Raw genomic sequence first — 26,038 nt, 5'->3', positions numbered from 1 at the left:
TAAATCTGTTGAGCACAGTCCCCAGGGAAACAGGAATCATTTAGCATTGATTCATTCAAATGCAGATTAAATTTATTTGAGAAAATAATATTTTGGGATACAGTATTTGGGACTTAATGTGGTAAGTTCATTATATTTAGTAGGAGGAGATGACTGTATTTATGGTTCCCAAAGCTTTCCATCATTAGGATTTTCCTTGCCCCACAACTTGTTCTGTTGCAGATAAATTGATAGAGATTGATCGATATGATTAATCAGCAACTCATGTTTTTGTTCTTTCATGCGGCTACCGGGATAGTAGAAAGCAAACTAGCTGGACCCTGGTCTTTTTTTCATCATCTTCTTCTTCTTCTCCAGATAATATCCTTGATTATTTGAGGGACTCCGAACCATGGCTTATGCCATGATTTTTCTACTAGGCTGGGCAGGGCAACGAAGCAAGCCCCAAGTCTACCTGTGCTGGAATGGGGATCAAACTCCATGCTGTTGCAGTTATGTTGAACCACATACTAACTGTCTAGCCAACTGAGCTAACCGGACCCCCTTTTTTAATCTTGCATTTTCAATGGTCATGACCAGTATATTATGAACTTTCAGTCAATACTTTTAAAAAGTAGACACAAACAAACTATTAAAATGACTGCTGCTAATCATGAGACCTTTGGCATTTAAGCTACAGTCAGTATCAAGTCTCAGGCAAGCACCTAATTAAATATGGATATTCACAGCCATCTGGAGAGTTCACACATCTCTTTTTTTATTCGTTCATAGGATGTGGGCATTGCTGACCAGGCAGCATTTACTGCACACCCATAATTGCCCTTGAGAAGGTGGGAGTAAACAGCCTTCTTGAACCCCTGCAGTCCGTGTGTTGTAGGTACAACAACACTTTGCCACTCGGTGTCGGTAGTGAGGGGAGTGAATGTTTGTTTAAGGTGGTGGATGGTGAGCCAATCAAGCGGGCTGCATTATCCTGGATGATGTTGAGCTTCTTGAGTGTTGTTGCAGCTGCACTCATCCAGGCAAGTGGAGAGTATTCCATCACACTCTTGACTTGTGCCTTGTAGATGGTGGACAAGCTTTGGGGAGTCAGGAGGTGGGATACTCGCCGCAGAATTCTTGCCTCTGACCTGCTCTTGTAGCCACAGTATTTATAAGGCTGGCCCAGTTCAGTTACTGGACAATGGTAACCCCCAGAATATTGATAGTGGGGAATTCAGCAGTAGTAATGCCATTGACTGTCCAGGGGATATGGTTAGATTCTCTCTGTTGGAGATGGTCATTGCCTGGCACTGTGGCGCAAATGTCACTTGCCACTTATCAGCCGAAGCCCCTGAATCTTGCGGAAGCCTGAAGTATTGCTGCATATGGACATGGACTGCTTCAGAATCTGAGGGGTTACGAATGGTGCTGAACATTGTGCAATCATCAATGAACATCCCCACTTCTGACATTATGATGGAGCATTGATGAAGCAGATGAAGATGGTTGGGCCTACACACTACCCTGAGGAAGTCCTGCACAAATGCCCCAGCACTGAGGTGATTTACTTCCAACAACCACAACCATCTTCCTTTGTACTAGGTATGACTCCAACCACTGGAGAGTTTACCCCTGAGTCCCATTGACTTCAGTTTTGATAGCGCTCCTTGATGGCACAATCAGTCAAATGCTGCCTTGATGTCAAGGGTAGTCACTGTCACTTCACCTCTTGTGTTCAGTTCTTTTGTCCATGTTTTGGATCAAGGCTAAAGAGGTCAGGAGCAGAGTGGCTCTGGTGAAACCCAGGCTGAGCGTCAGTGAGCAGCTTTTTGCTGAGTAACTGCCACTTGATAACGCTATTGATGACCCCTTTCCATCGTTTTTCTGATGATCGAGAATGGACTCATAGGGCAGTAATTGGCTGGGTTTGATTTATCCTGCTTTTTGTGGGTGGGACATACCTGGGCAATTTTCCAAATTGCTGGGTGGATGCCAGTGTTGTAGCTGTACTGGAACAGCTTGGCCAGGGGTACAACTAGTTCTGGAGCACAAGTACTATTGCTGGAATGCAGTCAGTGCATGTAGTCTTGCAGTATCCAGTTCCTTCAGCCATTTCTTGACATCACATGGAGTGAATGAAATTGGCTAAAAACTGGCACCTGTGATGCCGGGTGTAGTGTAAGGATGTACATATAGGGTTAACATGGGACTGAGTACAGTACCACCCACACAACGATGTATGAGAACACATGACTCACACCTAGAGGTCACTCTAGTGTTGGACAGAGCCGTGTGCACAAAATAGCATGGAGACAACTCCTGGCTTGAACCCTTGACTGTACATATGTCCTTAGCTCTTGAAGACTACTGAGACTTCATTAAGACCTACCGAATGATATCCAGCAACCTACAACATGGTAGGAGCAATGGGAAAACCCAAAACCTCACAAAAAATGCAGAAAAAAAATTAAAATCCTGCAAGACTAACGAAAAATTTGAAGAAGCATTCTGATCTGAAGAAAAGCTTGAGAAGTAGACAGCAGCAGTGAGAAGTCAGAGGAAAATCACCAGTGAAAAGCTGCAAAAAATGGCTTGGAAGCTGAAGGCAGAAATTGAAAATTCCTCACTGCAGAATAAAACTATAGGATCTATTGGAAGTCCAGCTTCAATTCCCAGAAGGCAGAATTAGCAGACCTAGCAGGAGTGAGCTAAAACTTTTAAATTCTGAACTAAAGCAAGTCCTGAGAAACTTTTAAATAGTTCAGTGGTCAGAAATTGCCATTTAAAAACGCCATCGGAAAAAACAGATTCCTGATTCGGTGCCTGAACACATGGCGTCTGAGCTCACTCTGAAAGGGAAAAAAAAGGTTAATTCATTAATTCGGTAGAATCGCGACTAAAGAATCAGTTTTAAAGACCAGCAAAGGCCAGGATTTGACACCCTTATAACCCTAAAGCATTGCGCTGAAATGGAGAAGTCTGCAGCCAGTCGATCCAAGCAGCCATTGTTTAAAATCTTTTCGAGGCTGAGCACGAGCGCCATTGCAATGGGAACCCACCAAAACAGGCAAGTAAAGGTAAATCCTTTGTCTTCAAACGACTAGCAGTGCCATCTTGAATTTCAACAACTTTTCTTTTAATTAATTCACGGGATGTGGGCTTCGCTAGCTGGGCCAGCATTTACTGCCCATCCTTAGTTGTCCTTGAGAAAGTCATGGTGAGCTGTCTTCTTGAATCGCTGCAGTCCATTTGGTGTACGTACACCCACAGTATTATTAGGAAGGGAGTTCCAGGATTTTGACCCAGCAACATTGAGGGAAAGGCAATATATTTCCAAGTCTAGGATGGTGAATGACTTGGAGGGGAACCTCCAGGTGGTGATATTCCCATCTATCTGCTGCCCTTGGCCTTCTAGGTGGTAGTGGCCGTGGGTTTGGAAGGTGCTGTCTAAGGACCCTTGGTGAATTCCTGCAGTACATCTTGTAGATGGTACACACTGCTGTTATTGTGCGTCGGTGGTGGAGGTAGTGAATGTTTGTGGATGTGGTGCCAATCAAGCGGACTGCTTTGTCCTGGACGGTGTCCAGCTTCTTCAGTGTTGTGGGAGCAGCACTCATTCAGGCAAGAGGGGAGTCTTCCACCACACTCCTGATTTGTGCCTTGTAGATGGTGGACAGGCTTTGGGGAGTCAGGAGGTGAGTTCCTCATCGCATGATTCCTAGCCTCTGACCTGCTCTTGTAGCCATAATATTTATATGGCTAGTCTAGTTTTTTCTTAAAGCTGAACCTACACTTAAAAATTTTTCAACCATGGATCAGAAATCCATTCTTGCAGATCAATTGGAACTTATCCAAGGCCCAGATCAATCACATATTGGGGGACTTTGGAGAAAAAGATTCCTTAGGTACGTCATAGCTTCAGGTCTGGATAAAAAGACAGAAGCTGAATAAGTCAGCACACTTTATTCGGTAGGCCCAATCGCAGACATTATTGCTAGACAAGGAATCAAAATTAACTGCTAAATTTGAGGAAGTACTAAAATCATTCAACGTTTATTTTAATCTAAGAAGTAACAAAATTCTCAAAAGGGCTAAATTTAATAAGCGTGTCTAGCAGTCAGGGGAACCTATCAGCTCATTCGTTAATGATCTGTATAGGATGACTGAAGGCTGCGAGTACAGAGGCCTAAAATCTGACCTTATCAGGGATGGAACAGTTGTAGAAGTAGTGGACAACACACTCCCAGACATGCTACCAGGGAAGGAAGATCTAACCCTCAAGAATTATTAGGCAATCTGAACTCTTTATGCAGCACAGGTCCATTTTAAGAGGAGATAGTAAACCATGGTGCAAAGGAAACCTCACAGTCCAGTTGGTTGAACAGCACAGAAACAGGGACACTCCAGGCCAAGGGAAGCAATACACTAACCAACCAGTAGAGTGACCATGCTAGCACTTTGGAGCACAACGCCCCCACAGGCGAGATCGATGTCCTGCAATTTCAGACTAATGCTTTCAATGTAGCAGAATTGGACACTTTGGCAAAATGTGCAAGGCCAAAACATCTAAACTTACAGAAGACCCAAAGATGATTCATGAGGTCAAGACTATACACCAAGAGGACACACAGCCATGCTTCTTGGGTGATGTCAAAGATCTTGGATTTTCTAATTTGAATGCAGACATTTCGTTTAACGACGAGCTCAGAAGCTTTAAATTGGACACGGGTGCCAGTGTTACAGTCCTATTGGACAAAGAATCATGGCTGAGAAACCTCTGGCTTCGAACAAAAGACACACCACTCTATGGGCCCAGAGGAACCTGACTTCCAGTCATAGGCATGATTCTAGAACCATTAAGGTACGGAAGCAAACAAATCTTCAAGCTGATGTACATCATCCGTAACCAGTCTTTTCCTCTCTTGAGCAGAGTTGCCTGTGTAGTCTGACTCTCATCAAAATGGCAGAAGATGTTAAGACAACCACTGTCATAAGTTATACAGAACTGCAAGTTCCCGAGAGTTTAAACCGAAAGAGTATCCTGACTGGGACTTCAGCTCAGAAATCTTTGTTACAGTTGCTGAAAAGCCCTCATTGGTCAGACCAACCAACCACTCGGATGGTTACCCTGATGCCTCCAGTGGAGGGTAGACAAGACAGCAACCAACAACCAGAAGAGCCTCAAACTCCAGCCCCAATGACTATTGATGAGGTCAACACTGCGACACAGAGCAAACATTACAACTCCTAGCCAGCATGATAGTGCCACAGATGATGCTGGAACCAAGTAGCAGCAGTCCATTCCCGACAGCACACAGCCAAATGCAAAGCTGAGCTTACTAAAAAAACACACCCTCATAACAAAGGTCATCTTCTGTCACAGGACATCATGACAACCCGCATGATGAAGGAAGAAGAGGAAAAGATAACATGGAGACAAGCACAATGTTCATCCACCCCACAAGAAACAGGATGGAACAACAATCACCTATCACCACAACTGCCGAATCAACAAAGAGCGGTTCAATACCAAGGAATGGAAAAAGAGGATAAAAAGATACCCAGTTTTTTTTTTTATTTGTTCATTTGATGTGGGCACCATTGGCTAGGCCAGCATTTATTGCCCATCCCTAATTGCCGTTGTTAAGAGCCAACTGCATTGCTGTGGGCCTGGAGTCACATGTAGGCCAGACCAGGTAAGGACAGCAGACCCTTTCATTATGAACCAGATGGGTTTTTACAGCAGTCAGTAGTTGTTTTGTGGTCATCATCAGACTTTCAACTCCAGATTTTTAATGAATTCACATTTCACCATCTGCCATGATGGGATTCAAACCCAGGTCCCTGGAGCATTATCCAGTCCAGTGACAATACCACTATACCACCACCTCTCAGATGCCAGAACCTTCAAATCAACAGAGTTTACCTGCAACAACAGAGCCTACCACTCCCCCAACAGTAATGAGATATGGAAGGGTTATACGGCCTCCAACCACCTGAACCTATGAACTCAGGAACTTGAAGAAGGGAGATAGAATTGCAATAATGTTGTAAACACATGGGGTAAACTAGAATAACTTGAAATACACTGGATAGAAGGTGTAGTATAAGGGCCTGGCACATATTGGGTTAATATGGGACTGTGCAGTACCATCTACACAGTGATGTAAGAGAATACATGACTCACATCTAGGGACCGGTCTCGTGTTGGACAGAGTCGTTTGTGCAAACAAGCATGGGGACAGTTCCTGGCTTGAACCCTTTACTGTATATATGCTCATAGTTTTTGTAGTTAATGAATACATACAGTTAACACACTTAAGACTAGGAAGGATACCGAATGGTATCTAACATCATACAAGGTCCCACATGGCAAACTGCTGAGGAAAGTGAGATCTCATAGGATATGGGGGAATGTGGCAGGTTGGATCCAAAATTGGCTCAGTGACAGGAATGGGTAATGATCAATGGATGTTTCTGCGAATGGAAAACGGTTTCCAGTGGTGTTCCACAGGGCTCAGTGTAAGGGGCACTTGCTGTTTGTTGTATATATTAATGAATTAAACTTAAATGTGGGAGGCATGATTGGGAACTTTGCAGATGCACAAAAATTGGCCATGTTGTTGATAATGAAGAGGATAGCTGTTGACTCCAGCATGATATCAATGCCTTCATTGAGTGGGTGGAGAAGTGGCAAATGGAATTCAATCCAGAAAAGTATGAGGTAATGCATTTGGGGAAGGCAAATAAAGCAAGGGAATACCCAATTATCGGGAAGTTATTGAGAGGGGTTGAGGAAGTGAGAGACCATGGAATGCATGTCCACAGGTCCTTAAAGGTGGCAGGACAGGTGGATAAGGTGGTCAAGAAAGCATATGGAATGCTTTCCTTTTTTGGGTGAGGTATTGAATACAAAAGCAGGGATGTAACAATGGAACTGTATAAAGCGCTGGTTAGGCCACAGCTGAATTTTTGTGTGCAGTTCTGGTCACCACGTTACTGGATTGACATAATTGCTGTAGAGAGAGTCCAGAGGAGATTTACAAGAATGTTGCCAGTACTTGAAAATTGCAGCTTTGAAGAGAGATTGAATATGCTAGGGTTGTTTTCATTAGAACAGAAAAGGCTAAGGGGTGTCCTAATTGAGGTGTACAAAATTATGAGGGGCCTAGATAGGGTAGACATGAAAGACACGTTTCCCCTAGCTGAAGGGTCAATTATCAGGTGGCATAGATTTAAGGTAATTGGTAGAATGATTAGAGGGGACATGAGGAAAAACTTTTTCACCCAGAGGGCAGTGGGCACTTGGAATTGGTGATTGAGGCTGAAATGCTCAACTCATTTAAAAGGTACCTGAATCTGCATCTGAAGTGCTGTAACCTGCCAGGCTATGGACCAGGTGCTAGAAAGTGGAATTAAAGAGAGCAGTGAGTTTCTTTTTTCTCTTTTTGGCTGGCACAGACGATGGACTGAATGGCCCCTTCTGCACTATAACTTTTCTATGGTTCTCTGACTCTACAAAACAGAACCTCCAGAGGAGACTGAAATGGATCATCCACTCGGCACTTTTGGCTGAAGATGGGTGCAAATGCTTCAGACTTGTCGTTTGCACTGATGTGCTGGGCTCCCCCATCATTGGGGATGGAGGTATTTGTGGAGCCTCCTCCTCCAGTGAGTGGTTTAATTGTCCACCACCATTCATGACTGGATGTGGCAGGACTGCAGAGCTTAGTTGCAAAATCCCTTACCTTTGCCTATTGCATGCTACTTCCACTATTTGACATGCAAGTAATCCTGTGTTGTAGCTTAACCAGGTTGGCACCTCATTTTAGGTATACTAAGTGATGCTTCTGGCATGCCCTCCTGCACTCTTCATTGAACCGGGGTTCGTACCCCGATTTCATGGTAATGGTAGAGTGGGGGGTATGTCGGGCCATGAGGCTACAGATTGTGGTGTGTGTAATTCTGCTGCAGATGGCCCACAGCACCTCATGGATGCCCAGTTTCTAGTTGCTAGATCTGTTCAAAATCTATCCCATTTAGCACGGTGGTAGTGCCACACAACACGATGTAGGGTATTCTCAATGTGAACACAGGACTCCATCCCCACAAGGACTGTGCAATGGTCACTTTTACCGATATAGTCATGAACAGATGCATCTGCGACAGGTAGATTGGTGAGGACAAGGTCTAGCAGGTTTTTCCCTCTTGTTGGTTCCCTCACCACCTGCCGCAGACCCAGTCTAGCAGCTGTGTCCTTTAGGACTTGGCCAGTTCAGCCAGTAGTGGTGCTGCTTAGCCACTCTTGGTGATGGGCATTGAAATCTCCCATCCTTGCCACCCTCTTCCATTTGGTGTTCAACATGGAGGAGTACTGATTCATCAGCTGAGGGGGGATTGTAGGTGGTAATCAGCAGGAGGCTTCCTTGCCCATGTTTGACCTGATCCCATGAGACTTCATGGGGTCCAGAGTCAATGTTGAGGACTCCCAGGCAGCTCTCTCCTGACTGGTATACCACTGTGCTGCCACCTCTGGTGGATCTGCCCTGCCAGTGGGACAGGACATACCCAGGGATGGTTGCGGTGGTGTCTGGGACTTTATCTGCAATGTATGATTCCATGAGTATGACTCTGTCAGGCTGTTGCTTGACTAGTCTGTGAGACAGCTCTTCCAATTTTGGCACAAGCCCCAGATGTTAGTAAGGAGGACTTTGCAGGGTTGACAAGGCTGTGTTTGCCATTGTCGTTTCCAGTGCTAGGTCGAAGCCAGGTGGTCCATCTGGTTTTGTTCCTTTTAGACTTCATAGTGGTTTGATACAACTGAGTGGCTTGCTAGGTTATTTAAGAGTCAACCACATTGCTGTGGGTCTGGAGTCACAAGAGCCAAGTTCGTGGCACCACGGGTGGCTCAGCTGCAAAGGAGGGGAGGAGGAAGAGTGGAAATGCTCTATTAGTAGGAGATTCCATAGTTAGGGGAGCAGACAGGCGTTTCTGTGGCCGTAGACGTGAATCCAAGATGGTAAGTTGCCTCCCTGGTGCCAGTGTCAAGGATGCCACAGAGCAGCTGTAGGATATTTTTTGCGGGGAGGGTGAGCAGCCACAGGGCGTGGTCCACATTGGGACCAATTACATAGGTGGGAAAAGGGATGAAGTCCTGAAAGCAGATTTTAGGGAGTTAGGAAGGGAATTAAAAAGAAGGACCTCAAGAGCAGTAACCTCGGGATTACTCCCAGTGCCACGTGCTAGTGAGACTAAGAATAGGAAGATTGAGCAGTTGAACATGTGGCTAGAGAAATGGAGTAGAAGGAAAGGCTTTAGATGCTTGAGGCGTTGGGATCGGTTGTACAAGAAGGACAGGTTACACCTTAACAGGACTGGGACTAATTTCCTTGCAGGGAGGTTTGCTAGTGCTGTTGGGGAGGGTTTAAACTAGATTGGCAAGGGGTTGGGAACCTGAGGGGAAATTCAGAGTGCAGCAGAGAAAAACTGGCAGTGGGAAGTAGTGAAGTATCAACTGATAATGAGGATATATCAGAGAGTAGTATCAAAGCAGACAGAATACTTGGAGAGTTTGATAGAATTAGAGTAGGCTATAGTAAGTCATTAGATGGGGCTAGAATAAGGGGAAAAGTAAAAGCCTAAAACAGGGCTAATATGCATGTATGTCAATGCATGGAGCATGGTTAATAAGATTGGTGAACTGCAGGCACAGGTTGACAAATGGAATTGTGATGTTATTGCTATAGCAGAGACCTGGCTCAAAAAAGGGCAGGACTGGACGTTAAATATTCCTGGGTACAAGGTGTTTAGGAGAGACAAGAAAGGAAGACAAGCAGGGCAGGGGAGTGGCAATATTGATTAAAGATGGCATTACAATACTGAAGAGAGAGGATGTTTCAGAGGGGTCAAGGTCAGAATCTCTCTGGATAGAGGTAAGGAATGAAAAAGATGCAATAACATTGATTAGTGTAGTATATAGCTTACCAACTAGTGGCAGGGATGTTGAGAAACAAATTTGCAAAGAAATTACTGAGAGGTGCAAAAATTACAGGGTAATCATAATGGGAGATTTCAATTATCCAAATATAAACTGGGATAGGAATAATACAAAAGGATAAGAGGGGTGAGTGTTCCTGGAATGCGTTCAAGAAAATTTTCTGCAGCAGTATACATGCACTTTTGGATCTGGTTCTGGAGAATGAATTAGCCCAAGCAGATCAAATATCAGTGGGAGAGCTTCCAGGGGACAGTGACCATTGTATCATAAGGTTTAGGTTAATCATGGAAAAGGACAGAGAGCAATCCAGAGCAGGGATAATTAATTGAGGGAAAGCCAACTTCAATACTATGCTTCAGTTCTGCCGAAGGGCCATGAAGGCTTGAAACGTTAACTGATTTCTTCTCCGCCGATGCTGCCAGACCTGCTGAGTTTTTCCAGGTAATTCTGTTTTTGTTTTCAATAGGATGAGAATGCATCTGAGTCGAGTGAGTTGGAATCAAATTTTAGCAGAAAAGACAGTGGCTGAACAATGGACCACCTTCAAAGAAATGTTATTGCAGGAAATGTCAAGGCATATTCCCTTGAAGGGGAAAGGTAGGACAAATAAATCCAGAGTGCCCTGGATGATGAGAAAGATAGAGGTAAAGATAAAAAGGAGGAAGTGCACATACGACAGATGTCAGGTAAAAAATACAATGGAGAATCAGGCTGAATATAGAAGGACTAGAGGGGAAGTGAAGAAACTAATAAGAAAAGCAAGGAGAGAGCATGAAAAGAGACTGGCAGCGAACATATAAGGGAATCCCAAGGTCTTCTATTAAGCATGTAAATAATAAAAGGGTGGTAAAAGAGGGGAAGGCCAATTAGGGACATTAGGCTTGCATGTGGAGGCTGGAGAAATAGTGCAGGTGTTGAATGAGTACTTTGCATCTGTGCTTACAAAGGAAGAGGATCCTACCCAGGCCGGTACACTAGAAGAACTTGCAATTGAGTGGAAGGAGGTGTTGGAAAGGGTATCATTACTCAAAATAGATAAGATGCCAGGACCGGATGAGATGCATCCAAGGTTACTGAGGGAAGTGAGAATGGAAATTGCAGAAGCACCAGTGATAACCTTGCAGTCTTCCTTAGACACAGGGGAGGTGTCAGAGGACTGGAGAACTGTGAATATTCCGCCCTTGTTCAAAAAGGGGTGCATGGATAAAGCTGGCAACTACAGACCAGTTAGTTTGACCTCAGTGGTAGGGAAATTTCTGGAAACTATAGTACAGAATAAAATCAATAGTCACTTAGACAAGTGCAGGATAATTAAGGAAAACTATATGGATTCATTAAGGGAAAATCATGTTTAACTATCTGGAATTTTTTGAGGTAACAGAGAAAGTTGATAAGGGAAACACTGTTGATGTGGTGTATATGGACTTTCAAGAGGCATTTGATACAGTGCTGCATAACAGACTTGTGAGCAAATTCTAGGTCATGGAATAAAAGGGAAAGTTGGCACTTGGGAAATAAATTGTCTGAGGGACAGGAAACAGAGAGTAGTGATAAATGACCATTTTTCAGATTAGAGAAAGGTTTGTATTGGAGTTCCCCAGTGGTCAGTGTTGGGACCCTTGCTCTTCCTGATATATTAATGATCTAGACTATGATGTGCAGGGCATGATTTCAAAATTTGCAGATAATGTGAAGATTGGAAATGTTGTCACCTGTGATGGGGATAGCCTTGAACTTCAAAAGGACATAGATATGTTGGTGGATTGGGCAGACAAGTGGCAGATGAAGTTCAATGCAGAGAAGTGTGATGTGATTCACTTTGGCAGGAAAACTATGGTGAGACAGTATAAAATAAAGGGAGAGCCTCTAAAGGAAGTGCAGGAACAGAGGGACCTCGGGGTATATGTACATAGGTCATTGAAGGGCAGGGCATGTTGAGAGAGTAGTTAATAAAGCATATAGTATCATAGGCTTTACTAATAGAGACATTGAGTACAAGAGTAAGGAGGTCAATGTTGAACTTGTATAAGACACTAGTTAGGCCTCATCTGAAGTACTGCGTCCGGTTCTTGGCGCCATACTTGAGGAAGGATCTGAAGAGAGTACAGAGGAGATTCACAGGGATAAAGAACTGTAGCTATGAGGATAGATTGGAGAGGTAGGGTCTGTTTTCTTAGAGAAAAGAAGGCTGAGGGGAGACTTGATAGCTCCTGAGGGGTATGGGCAGGGTAAATAGCGAGAAATTGTTCCCACTCAAGAGAACATCAAGAGCCAGAGGACACTGATTGAAAATAATTGGCAAAAGGAGTAAATATGATGTGAGGAAAATTTTTTTCACCCTGAGGTTGTTTGGAACCTGGAACAAACTTCCTGAAAGGGTGTTTGAGGCAAGTTCAATCGAGGTATTCAGAAGGGAATTTGATTACTACCTGAAAAAAGAGAATGTGCAAGGTTATGGGAATGGGACAAGGTGGAATACTCTTTCAGAGAGCCAGTGCAGAATCAATGGGCCAAACGGCCTCCTCTATGTAGGCCAGACCTGGTAAGGAGAACAGATTTCTTTTCCTTGGGGGTATTAATGAACCAGGTTTTTATATTTAATTCCAGATTTATTAATTGAATTTAAATCCCACCTGCTTTTGTGGTGGGATTTGAACAGCATCTGGATTACTAGTCTAGTGACATTACCACTACACCACCTCCTCCCCATTGTGTTAGCTTAGACAGTGGCTCAGACAGCCAAAAGCAAGGGCATTGTGATTAAGCCTGATTCTAGCCTCAACTGACACCTGTCCATACAAATTTCCAACAGGAGTTACTGCTAAGAATCAGGAGAATGACCATGCTAATTTACTCCTCCTTGTCCCGTGGACATTGATGCAAGTTATAAAATCCCTACTACGATGAGCTAATTAATCAACCCTAGAACCTTCATGATCTATCTGACCCTCCTACTCGCTTGCTTAACGAGGTGAACCATCATTTTTTAAAGATGGACAAGACAGGAAGCATAATGTGATTATTTCTGACTGAAACACTACAGCGTTTTGGGCATATTAATCTGGCAGTCATGTGCTGAGGGTTATTCAGTGCCTGATGGACACCCTATTGTATGCAAATGCTTTCAGCATGTGGAGCCTGTACATTGACTGTTCAAGGCTTATCGAGGTTACAAATTCTGTTCAGATTAAAGGAGCTGGATCATCTTAAAATTGCTTCAATCACTCAATGCTTGTATCAAACAAATACATCAAGGGAGCGCTGTGAAAATAATTTTATTTCCCTTCCCCACTGGATAATCCTCTTTTTGAAATGGGGACATCCTTTATTGCTACAGATCCTCTTGCTTGGTTGCCAGAGGTTGATCGGTGAATAGACTGTCCTGGCCTGAGCCATTTTTCTCCCTTCAAAAATGTTTCAACTTCAAGGACACCTAAGAGTCTTTTGATTACTGCGGGTACCTGATAATGTGATTCCTGACCCACATGGTGCTTCCAGCAAGCCAGCTAGGTGAAAGGTATGAAATCTTATGGGGTAATGCTGATTTCCACAATTTCCTGACATGCAATCCCAGCATAGAATGGTCTGTGCCAGGAGTGCAAATTTGTTAAATTTAGTGTACAACAGCTCCTTCACAATTTAACCAGTATCTGTTTTCCAAAATTTACGACTAAAATGTATAACATGTTCTCAGCATTTCACCGAGTAACAAACCCAAGAAGCAAAAGGTTAAAAGTTAATGTCCAGCCAATTTGGGTTCCGGAATGTACTTGTAGCATTTAAACATATAAACATCATTGTGTTATCAAAGAATCAACAAAGAATTTAATTTACACAAGGCCTGTTGACATCTTAACCTATTCCTTTACCTATTTCAGGCTGATTGTTATAAATATTTTAAGCATATTTCTAATTTCTAACACCAGTCTTTGTCCTGGCGTGGAGACTTCGCTGGCTGAAGTCTGCACCCTTTAGAAAAGTCCAATGATTGTAATTTGCAATGCATGATGTTAAAAAGGTGGTTTTTATTGAATTGAAAGATCATTTTCTATATAAATTCATGGGGTATTCGGGAAAGAGGAAGCTGTACCTTTGGGACGGCTTTCACCTGAACTGTGCTGGGACCAGTATCCTAGCAATAGCTTGGGCTGTAGAGAGGGCTTTAAACTAAATAGTGGGGATAAGGTTCATTTGAGGAGTGATGGTTCATGCGAAGGGAGATTTGCAAAGTTAAAGAGAAAGGACAAGGTAATAGTGCAGGGTAGCGGTTCAGGTAATGGTAACTAGAGTGTGACAGGAGGAGACAGAGCGTACAAACATAACAGTGCAGTAGCAAATATCGTGAGAGTAGGGAAAAATGGTTTTCAGCTAACAGAGTGGGAGGAGGGTTCAGCTGAAGGGAGATTTAGAGATCCAAAGATAAAATTTCAGGCAATAGAAAAGTGCATCAATATGGGTAAAAACAAGCTGAGTGGGACAGGAAGGGACATAGAATTTAATTATAATAGTGTATCAGGGAGTAAATTCCATGCAGGAAATAGTAGCATACATAGTTGAAGTCACTTAATATGAATGCATGAAGCATCCTCAGTAAGGTAGATGAACTAGTGGCAGAAATGGAGATAAGTAGTTTTGAACCAATTGCCATTACAAAGAAATGGTTACAAGCTGTCCAAGGTTGGGAAATAAATATTCCAGGTTACACAACATCTTGAAAAAAACAGGCAGAATGGAAAAGGAGGATAATAAATCCTGATTATAAAGGACGACATAAGGACATTAGTGAGAAAGGATCTTGACTCAGAAAATCAGGAAGTGGAATCAGTATGGGTAGAGATTAGAAACAGCAAGACACTGGTGGGAGTGATTTATAGAGCCCCTAATACCGTTGGACATATAATTAAACAAGTGATTATTGGAGCTCTTAACAAAGACAATGTAATTGTTGTGGGGAACTTTAATCTTTATTTAGACGAGACCAACTATATACATATGAACATACATGCGAACATACGAATTAAGAGCAGGAGTAGGCCACTCGGCCCGTCGAGCCTTTTCCGCCATTCAATAGGATCATGGCTGGTCTGAGTGTAACAACCCCACATTCCTGCCTATCCCCAATAACCTTTCACTCCCTTGTTAATCAAAAATCTATCTAGCTCTGCCTTAAAAATATTCAAAGACTCATATTCAAAATCCAACATTCAAAATTGGCAAAGGCGGTCTGGGAGTTGAATTTGCCAATTGTTTTCATGGAACCATCTAGGGATGAAACTATTTTAGGTCTATGATTGTGCAATGAGGCACGGTTAATTAGTGTAAAAGCAAAATATTGCGGATGCTGGAAATCTAAAACAAAAACAAAAATTGCTGGAAAAACTCAGCAGGTCTGACAGCATCTGTGGAGAGGAAGGCAGAGTAACGTTTCGAGTCCATATGACTCTTCATAAGAACTAAAGAGAAATAGAAATGTGGTGAAATATAAGCTGTTTAAGGGGGGGTGGGACAAGTGGAGCTGGATAGAGGGCCAGTGATAAGTGGAGGCAAAGGAGAGATTGCCAAAGATGTCATCAACAAAAGGTCAAAGGGGTGTTGACGGTGGTGATATTAGCTAAAGGATGTGCTAATGGTGACATTAAGGGTAGAAAGCAGGATGAGCAAGTGACAGATGGCCCTAGTGGGGGTGGGATGGGGGGGAAGGGATCGAAATAGGCTAAAAGGTGGAGATAAAACATTGGATGGAAATAAATGTTAAAAATAATTATAGAAATAGGTGGGAAAAGAAAAAAATATATACTAAAAATATATAATAATTATTAAAAAAAGGGATCAAAAGGGGGTGTGGATGTAGGAGAGAGTTCATGATCTGAAGTTGTTGAAGTCAATGTTAAGTCCAGAAGGCTGTAAAGTGCCTAATTGGAAGATGAGGTGCTGTTCCGCCAGTTTGCGTTGAGCTTGCTTAATTAGTGATTAGTTAATTAGAAATTAACGATTAGTAATTAATGATTAGTAAAAGATCCACTGGAAAATAGTGATCATAATACAATTAAATTCCAAATCTGATAACAACATACTCCAATCACAAACAAGAATCTTAAACTTAAAGCCAATTACATAAATATGAGGACAGAGCTGGCTAAGGTTGATTGGGTCTATATTCTTTGGAGCTTAGAAGAATGAGAGGTGATTTCATTCTTGGAGGGGAACTTCCAGGTAATGGTGTTCCCTTGTGCCTGTTGCCCTTGTCCTTCTAGATGGTAGTGGTTGTGAGTTTGGAAAGTGCTGTCTAAGAGGCCTTGGTGAATTCCTGCAGTGCATCTTGTAAATATTGCCACTGTGTGTTGGTGATGGAGGGAGTGAATGTTTGTATATATGGTGCCAATCAAGTGGGCTGCTTTGACCTGGATGGTGTCGAGCTCTTGAGTGTTGTTGGAGCTGCACCCATCCAGGCAAATGGAGAGTATTCCGTCACACTCCTGACTTGTATCTTGCGGATAGTGAACAGGCTCTGGAGAGTCGGGAAGTGAGTTACTCACTGCAGGATTCCTAGCCTCTGACCTACTCTTGTAGCCACAATATTTATATGGCTAGTCCATTTCAGTGTCTGATCAATGGTAAGCCCCAGGATGTTTGGCACTTATGTGGCATGAATGTCAGCCCAAGCCTAGATATTGCCCAGGTCTTTCTGCATTTGGGCATGGACTGCTTCAGTATTTGAAGAGTCGCGAATGGTGCTGAGCATTGTGCATTCATCAGTGAACATCCCTACTTCTGACCTTATGATGGAAGGAAGATCATTGATGAAGCAGCTAAAGATGGTTGGGCCGAGGATACTACCCTGAGGAACTCTGAAGTGATGTCCTAGAACTGAGATGATTGACCTTCAACAACCACAACCATCTTTCTTCCTTTGTGCTAGGTGTGACTCCAATCAGCGGAGAGTTTTTCCCCTGATTCCCATTGACTCCAGTTTTGCTCGGGCTCCTTGATGCCACACTTGGTCAAATGCTGCCTTGATGTCAAGGGCTGTCACTCTAACCTCACTTCTGGAGTTCAGCTCTTTTATTCTCACATTCACCCCAAAGGTCTAAACTCTACGTCACTGACACACACAAGAGAAAGATACAGTTCAAGAAAATATTGCACTTTTACACGTTGTAAACAAAAGAGTCGTTCATAGTTCACTTATTTGGCTAGACGTAGGAAAAACAGTTGTTGCGGGCCCGGCAAAAGCCGTGTTTTCACTCTGAAAGGATTGTTAATGTGACTTTAATAAATGTGGCCCTATATCAGGGATTATTGTAGGATTCCCTCAAAGAGATGGATGCTCAACATGTCATGAAGTTAGTCATTTGTAGTTTCTTCGTATCGGGAGATCAAAATTCTTTACAGGTGGGTTTAGAATAAGAACCAGGCTCGGAGACATTTTAGATGTAAAAGCCTCCATGTTTAAAAAGGCGTGGGTCTAATGTGTTTTCTGCTGCTGATGTCTTGCAGCTGGTGGAATGACTGTGTTTCTTGGAATAGTAAAGGATTTGATATCAGAAGCTAGTTTTGGTCACATGATGACAAGTTCCAATGCCTTCCATTGTTTACATATTAGTTTGGAGCTAGGGTGATTGATACACAATGGGAGAATGATTGGTAACCCATCAACATAACAGCTACAATTAGCTCACTGAAAGACATTATTTGATATTCCAGCCACAAGGCTCCGACATGCCTGGCAGTCATTCTTTGCTACGTCACTTCAGTTGAACTGGTAAGGATGGTCCCTTTGCACCTCAGAAACCCATTTGCATTTGAAAACTTTCCAGAAACATTTTGAGACATGAGTTAGTCCTTTGTGTAAGAATTGCAAAAGTCACTTGATCCTTTGCAGACATCTTGACTATCTTATTAGTATACATTTTCAAATTTTCCAGAAAATTATGTACTGAGTCCATTCCATGTCTAAAGCTATGAATATGACATGCCTTTACTGGGCATGACAATATGGCTGGTCCGCCTCAGTTTCTGATCAATGGTAACCACCCCACCCCTCCCCTCCAGGGGTGTTGATAGTGGGGGATTCAGCGATTGTAATGCCATTGAATGTCAAAGAAACATGGTTAAATTCTCTCTTGTTGGATATGGCCATTGCCTTCACTTGTGTGGCCTGAATGTTACTCACCACTTATCAGCCCAAGCCTGAATGTTGCCCAAGACTTGCTGCACATGGACACGGACTGCTTCAGTACCTGAGGAGTCGCAAATGCTGCTGAGGATTGTGCAGTCAGCAGTGAACATCCCCACTTCTGATCTTGTGATGGAGGGAAGATCATTGATGAAAGAGTTGAAGATGGTTGGCCTGGGACACTAACCTGAGGAACTCCCTGCTGCGATGTTCCAGGATTGAAGTGATTGACCTCCAACGACCAGAACCATTATCATTTGTGCTTGGTATGATTCAAACCAGTGGAGAGTTTTCCCCTGATTCCCATTGACTTCAGCTTTGCTAGGGATCCTTGATGCCTCATTTGATCAAATGCTGCCTAGATGTTAAGGGCAGTCCCTCTCAACCTCACGAGTTCAGCTCCATATCCATGTTTGGCCAAGGCTTTAATGCGGTCAGAAGCCAAGTGACCCTGGTGGAACCCAAACTGAGCATCATGCCAGAATAAAAAAAACTGTTTTCTGAAATTCCCATGTTCACAGGGCTACACAGTAATTTTACGCCTCTATTTCTTTTCTGCTGGAGAATTATTAATATATCCCGTTATTAGTTTACTATTATATTGTTGAGTGGGTTTATGCTATAGAAAAGATGAGGTATATAATCATGAGGAGAGTCACCAGAGGTTTACACTGATCATTTCATTTCCTTTTATATCTGTTATGGACAGGAGGGGGTTTAATTTAAATAGCCCTGATTTCTCCTCTCACCTGCCATCCTTAAACAGAACGGTGTTTTGATTTGAATTTCCCCCTTTATAAGCAGTGGCATATTTCCCAAACCCTCGGTTTTGGTGTGATCCAATTTCTATTAATAACCCCACAGCAAACTCGTGATAGGATGAACATGAAACACAGGAGGAGAGTAGCAATATTGCTTCCCTTTCACTCATACAACAAAAAAGGTGGATAGAGAAAGAAAGATTTAAGGACAAAGACCACAAAGAAAAGAATTATTGTTTCATGTGTGTTCAGAGTCCAGAATCAAAGTCAAATGGTGTATTCATTCACAGAGCTCAACCGGCTGAAAACAGATGCTGGATAATTCACTTTTCCAGTAGAGGTGACTTCCATGATAAGATAGGCACACAAAGATGAATTAGTCTTGTGGGCAATGGTATAGAAGTTTCAAAGTTCCAGTAGAAACAGTGTAGATGGGGCCAGACATTCAAACCTAGACAGAGCCCTTTTTCTGTGCTGCAGCTTGGTAGATGGAAAGATGGCAGTCTGAGCTTTGCAGCTCCACAAGGCAATATTCCACCAGCTAAGGGAGTCATGTCACATGACTCCTACCTCTCCACTTTGGCTTTGACAAAGGATGTATATCCCGTTGTTTGCGTTCCTGAGATTGTTAATGTTCCAACCATTAAGAATTTGAATGGAAATTTGCAGGGCTCTTTGTCCTAGCAGACTAGAAGTCTCCAGTTGGCCAGCCTGGGTTCTGAAATGCAGATGGCCTTGGTATCGTTCCCTTTGATTTTGGTCTCTGCAGCCCACAGGGGTCATTATGGTCTCTTCAGAGAAAACGAGGTGTTAATTTCTTTGTTACTGCCAAATAGCTCTTATTATTCAAGGGTCATAGACAGACATAGCTTCAGTCATTTTAAAAGGTCATTGTCCAGTTTTAAAATTTTAGAAAGTAGCTATAAGGATATATATATAAATTTTATAAAATTATGCTATGAGGTCTTAGCCCCGTTACATAACTGTAACAGTGGACGGAATTTTCCATCTTTGAAACTAAGTGCGGTGGTGTGCGGGTTTCGCAGTGCATATCCAGCTGCCCAGAATGGTGGGAAATCGCACGTTATTTCACGCTTGGAAGCTCATTAATTATGCACAGGCGAGTATCACTTCAGATCACCTGGCAGGTCAGGAGCTAATTGGTGCACCGCGACATTACCTGACACCACCAGAGCACACAGATCTCACTCTCCCCAGCCCACCTGTCTCCAGGACACTGTTCGAGATGTTGTCAAGCCAAAAGAAGAAGGCTGCAAGCCTCAAGAAGAAGGCAGCACCCCGCTTCACCCACCGGGCCCTCGAGGCCTTGATCAGAGGAGTGTGGGTGCACATGGATATCCTGTATCCCAGGGACAGTTCCAGGAAGCACACCAGCTTCACCTCTCCGGCCTGGGAGGCCATTGCAGGGGACGTCATCTTCCCGAGCCCACCTCATTATATATTCACTCCCGTGAAACACACCGTTTCCATGGCGGGTAGGCTCTCATTCACCTTCTCGCCATCACCCAGCTGTTTCATCACGCCAGCCGCCATCTTTAAAAGGCAGCGGCCTGCAAAGCGTTCATCGCCACCACCTCACCACCACTGCCTGGGAGACATGGCCACAAAGGCAAAAAGACTGCGGCCCTTCCCCGCTTCAGCGATGGGTCCCTCGAGTGACTGTTGGATGTTGTGGAGGCCCGGGATGTGCTGTAGCCCCGCTCTGGTTGCAGGATGGGTAGCAATGGCTTGGGAGATGGTGGCAGTGGTGGTCAGCGCCAGCGCCCTTCAGAAGAGGACAGCCACCCAGTGCTGCAAGAGGATGAATGATCTTTGTTCCGCTAGGGTGAGTCACTCTTTTCATCAGTCCCATCTCACACACTCACAAGCCCATCACACGCCTCACTCAGTGCAAGGGACATCACCACTCACTCTTTCACACACATCATCGTTGACCTCGTCTATTCCATGGGACCACTCACCACCCACACAGGCCAGGCATACTTATCATCTGGCCCGGCAGACGTGCTGATACTCCCTCCCCATCTCTATCCATGCAGGACAAACTGGCACACAACAGGAGGGAAAGGTCGCAGACAGGTGGAGAGATGCTGGAATTCAAAGTTCTTACATAATTTGAAAACAGAGCCATCCAGCTGGCTGGCGGTGACCGGGACTGGTCCTGTGCTGATGGTGAGGTCAACGCTGCTCTACCAAGGGAGGATCCAGCAGTGCAACATCCATCAGATAGCCAGGCCATGACTGATGTGTCCTTTTTCACAGGCCACTGCCATGCAATAATTATTTCCCTTTGCTTTTGCAGGCACATATAGGAAGCAGCAGACGGAGTCCCCGACCCAGAGCCTCCGAGCAAGCTCCAAAGAAACCTCCGAAGAGGAACCTGAAGGAACCCTCCCTGAAGTTCTGTCACAGCGCTCACCCATACCCTCCATCAGCGCAGAGACATACACCTCGGTGGGACCTAGCTTTAGAATAGCCTCAGGACCATAATCTGGTGAGCATATCGCACTTTCTGATCCACAGCAGACGGAGGCAGGGACTTCCCAGGTCCCTGGCATTTGGAGAACTGCTGAAGGCCAGAACATTGCTGAGTCCGAGTCAGATGATGAGCCTCTGGACTTGGTCAAGGCACAGTTGCTGGAGCTACAAAGGCAAACTTGGGAACATCAAGAAGGGTTGGCCGCTGTACTCCTCAGATTGCAAGGCACAATGGAGGAGTCCGCCCACCTTCAGGCTGAGGTGATAGCGTTGGCATTGCAATGCACCGAGGTCAACACTGGCAGGATGGCGGCCGCCATGGAGACCTTGGTCCAGGATGTCACTCCTGCACTGCTACGCAGGCTTAACTCCATTGATGATGCCATAGTTGGCCTCCAACAGTGTGCACACGAGAGGGGTGCTGGGCAGCTCAATCTCACTCCAGCTACCCCTGCTCCTCAAGGAGTCAACCTGGAGCCCTCGGGCACCCATAGGGAGGAGGATCAGCAGGTGCACACTCCGGGGCCATCCACCCAGATGACTTTGGGAGTGACCAGCCCATCTGATTCCCCTCTTCCTGTTACCTCTGCAGATCCAGCTTCACAGACCGAGGAGAGTGCCACTGCCACAGAAAGGACCCTGAAAGCAGGCCGGGGCCCTCCAAGTCCCAGACCTCCAGAGGACGCCCGCCAAAGCCATCACAGGTAGGGCATCACAGTCAGCAGGTTGCCTCCACCTCCACTGTGGATGTCCGGGGAGCACCAAGATGTAGCGGCAGGGTTAAGACAGTTAAGGAGAATTAGTTGCATAGCCTGGGCACGGGTGTTAATCACTTGTACGTAATGTTCACTATTGTCAATAAACTCGCAAGAATGTCTCCCCGCCTATGGCTCCTTGTTCTGATGAGCAGTGTTCTTGTCACTCAGGTGTGAAACCTTTCTGCACAAGATAAAAGGTAGGTGTCTCAGTCCGGGGCCTCTTCCCTGTGCTCTGTGCAGCCTTCAGACCACAGTGATGGTCCAGCCTCACACTCCCTGTAAACACTATTGATGCCTGCACCTCCGCAGTGCTGGTCATTGCTGTCAGAATGTAGTGGGCAGGCGCCACAGAGTTCTCTCATTCTCTCCGTGTGCTCTCAGCACCTTTAATGTGGGGCTGGCCCCCATCACACTGGCATCTGCGACCAGTGATGCTGTGCACCAGCTCCTGAAGGGCTGAGGTGCTGAAGGTGGACACAGCATCAGATGCATCTAATGTTTCACGGCTGCGTCTCTGAGACGGCCCTGATCATGGAGCGCAAGCAAGCTGCCCTCGGCCAGACACAAGTCAGACATTCTCAGAGGCTATGTGAAGACTTATGGAGTGCCCTCACTGCATGTTGTCATCGTCCTCCTGCGATCGAGCGACTATTTGGGCCTCCACTGCATCTCCATGACAGAAGCATTCTTTCAGAGAGTATTGGTGCTAAGATAAGCCAGACTGAAGCCAAACGTTCACAACTGCGATGTGAGGATCTACGGGGACACCTCACTGCATGTCGTCATCATTCCCCACAAATCTGGCAGCTATGAGGGCCTCCCGAGTGTGCCTGCCTCGTCTAGCCAGTGCTAGAGCCTCATCCCCATCATCGTCACCACCGAGGACACCCTCATCCCCGTCACCGTCCTCCTCATTGGAGGAGACATGCAGCTCCTCCATCTCCTCCTCAGCCAGCTCCTCATCCTGTTGCAGCGCCAGGTTGTAAAGGGCACAGCAGACAGCGACAGTGTGTGACACCCTCTGCAGACTGTATTGCAGGGCTCCACCAGACCAGCCTAGGCACCGGAACCGCATCTTCAGCATCCCAATGGTCTGCTCCATCAAGTTGCGAGCTGCTGCATGAGCTTCATTATAGCATTGCTCTGCTGCAGTCTGAGGCTCCCGCAAATGTGTCATCAGCCATGGCCTCTGCGGGTAGCCCTTGTCCCCAAGGAGCCACCCTGTAGCCTCTGTGGACCCTGGAAGACTGCAGAGATCTGCGAGCGACTCAGGATGTAGGCATCGTGCACACTCCCTGGAAACCGTGCGCATACCTGCAGGATGCATTTCTGGTGGTCGCATGCCAGCTGCACGTTCAGTGAGTGGAAGGCCTTGCGGTTGATGAAGTCCACTGAGTCTAGCGACGGAGACCTGAGTGCCACATGAGTGCAGTCAATTGCACCCTGCACCTGTGGGAATCCCGAGATCAGGGCGAATCCAATGGCCCTTGCATTCTGGCTGTCCCGTTCCTGAGCGAAATGCACAAAGTTGTGTGCCATGGAGAAGATGGCAGCCGTGACCTCATGCATTTGTGGGGGCGGATTGTGATATCCCACAGAGGTCACCTGTGGAGCCCTGAAAGGAGCCACTGGCATAGAAATCGAGCACCGCAGTCACTTTCACAGCCACTGGCAGTGGATGCCCTCCCTGTCCCCGTGGCGCCAAGTCCTGCAGTAAGTGGCAGATGTGAGCCCCAGGTCCCTAGCCATGTGCAGTCATAGGCCACACTGGTTCTCAGTCATCTGCAGGAATGGCAGGCGGTATCTATAGACCCTAGGTGTTGCTAGACGCCGACCAGCCACGGCTCGCTGCTGCTCCTGCCTTTGCGCGGCCAGGTGCCTCAGTCGTTCTCTCCTCCATCTTCTACTGTCTCTGTAGGCCATCAGGCATACAGCTAAGTCACCAGGGTCCATGATCCTGAAGTGGTCCTCCTGCAGCGTGAGAAAGAGAGAGAGAGAGAGAGAGTTGTGGTTATCATGGCTGTACTTAGCACGTTTCCTGGCCCTGTGTGAACGCCCCTTAATGCTTCCTAGAGAGTGCTGGTCACCCCTCATGGCCAGAGATGAGTGCACTGCATGGCTGCCCTGTCAGCCTGCGACATGGGGGGCACTGGTCCACACCAGGATGCTGAGATTGCAGGGGACTGTGAGCGCCTCCAGCAGTGACTGCTACATGGCCAGCGTTGGCGAGGAGATTGTACAATGTGTGCAGTCCAGCTGCCCGGTTCAATGAAGTGGTGGTAGACTCAAAATCTGTGCTGGGGGGTTGGGGGGGGGGGCGCGGGCATGGGGTGGGGGGTGGTGGGGGGGTGGGCTGGTGGGGGTGTGAGGTATGGAGCGCTTGGTAGCCTTTTGGTGCCTCCGCACTGCTTGCATGGGCAGGCAGGCTAGGAGCCTGACCCCAATCATATCACTGTGGCTGCGCCTGATCTGTCTTAGTTGCAGAGGCATGGCCAGTTTATACAGGTGTCCCTAATGTGTGGCCATTACCCTCGCTTACCCTGCCCCCCACCTCAATTGCCTGTACGCAGGATGCAGCGCCAGGGCAGCACTTGACCACCCCCACGCCCAGCAGTCACCTCCAAGGCTGGCCAGCACTTGCACCCAGACACCCCACCCCTCAGCAGTCGCCTGCGGGGCCAGGCATCAGTTTCCCCCGCCCCCTGGCTCCCCTGAGACCTGTAAACAACAGGCGAGCTGTGGTGAACGCTGCTGCTCACTAACCTCAGTTCCCCCAAAGTGAAGGCCGCCAAGTGCGTATCGCCTGCGTGCTATTGTGAAACACATCAGCGTGCTTTCCCGCCAGCATGGACAGACGAAAGGGCGGGGTTCTGAGCCTTTTAATTATATGCTAATGTATTACAATTAGCTCCCCGCCGACCGATGGCGGGCTGAGCGGAAGATTAGGACCTGCCTTCACGTCATCGTGAAGTGGGTCCCGCCATAGTTTCCACGCACGCCACCTATCACTCCCACCGCCAGCAGGCTCGGAAAGTCCCACCCATCGATTCTTTATTCTTTCATGGAATGGCATCATTGGAAGGTAAGCATTTGTTGTCCTTGAACTGAGTAGCTTGCCACGCCACTCTGGACATTTAGGAGTCAATCACATTGCTGTGGGTCTGGCGTCGCAGGATTGCAGATTTCTTTCCATTAGTGGACCATGATTTCATGGTGCCCATTACCAAGACTAGATTTCCCATTCCAGATTATTAATTGAATTTAAATTCCACCAGCTGCCATGGTGGGTTCTGAACCCACGTTCCCCCAGAACATTCGGCCAAGCCTCTGGATTACTAAAACAAAAACAGAATTACCTGGAAAAACTCAGCAGGTCTGGCAGCATCGGCGGAGAAGAAAAGAGTTGACGTTTCGAGTCCTCATGACCCTTCAACAGAACTGAGTAATATTAGGAGAGGGGTGAAATATAAGCTGGTTTAAGGTGGGGGGGTGGGGGGAGAGAAGTTGGGAGGGGGGGGTGGTTGTAGGGACAAGCAAGCAGTGATAGGAGCAGTAATCAAAAGATGTAACAAGGCAGAAGAGAAATATGGAAATCCTGTCGGAGAGCAGAGCAGTACTTCTTCAAGGTAGGCAATTCTTGAAGAGGAGTGGCAGTCAATTAAACACAGAGATAAAAACAAAAAACTACTGCGGATGCTGGAAATCCAAAACAAAAATAGAATTACCTGGAAAAACTCAGCAGGTCTGGCAGCATCGGCGGAGAAGAAAAGAGTTGACGTTTCAAGTCCTCATGACCCTTCAACAGAACTGTAGATTACTAGTCAAGTTACATTACCACTAGGCTGCCATCTACCTTTAGGTAATG

At 45.7% G+C, this 26,038-nt stretch overlaps 1 protein-coding gene across 1 annotated transcript in view; it reads left to right on the top strand.

The window, feature by feature from the left end:
• The window catches only part of plekhb1 (pleckstrin homology domain containing B1), a 98,358-nt gene that overhangs the window by 6,015 nt on the left and 66,305 nt on the right, over positions 1 to 26,038 (top strand). The window lies entirely within an intron of this gene.

The sequence above is a fragment of the Cetorhinus maximus genome, chromosome 7 (assembly GCF_964194155.1).
Source record: "Cetorhinus maximus chromosome 7, sCetMax3.hap1.1, whole genome shotgun sequence".
Lineage (NCBI taxonomy): Eukaryota > Metazoa > Chordata > Chondrichthyes > Lamniformes > Cetorhinidae > Cetorhinus > Cetorhinus maximus.
This window is presented reverse-complemented; position numbering and strand designations above follow the sequence as displayed.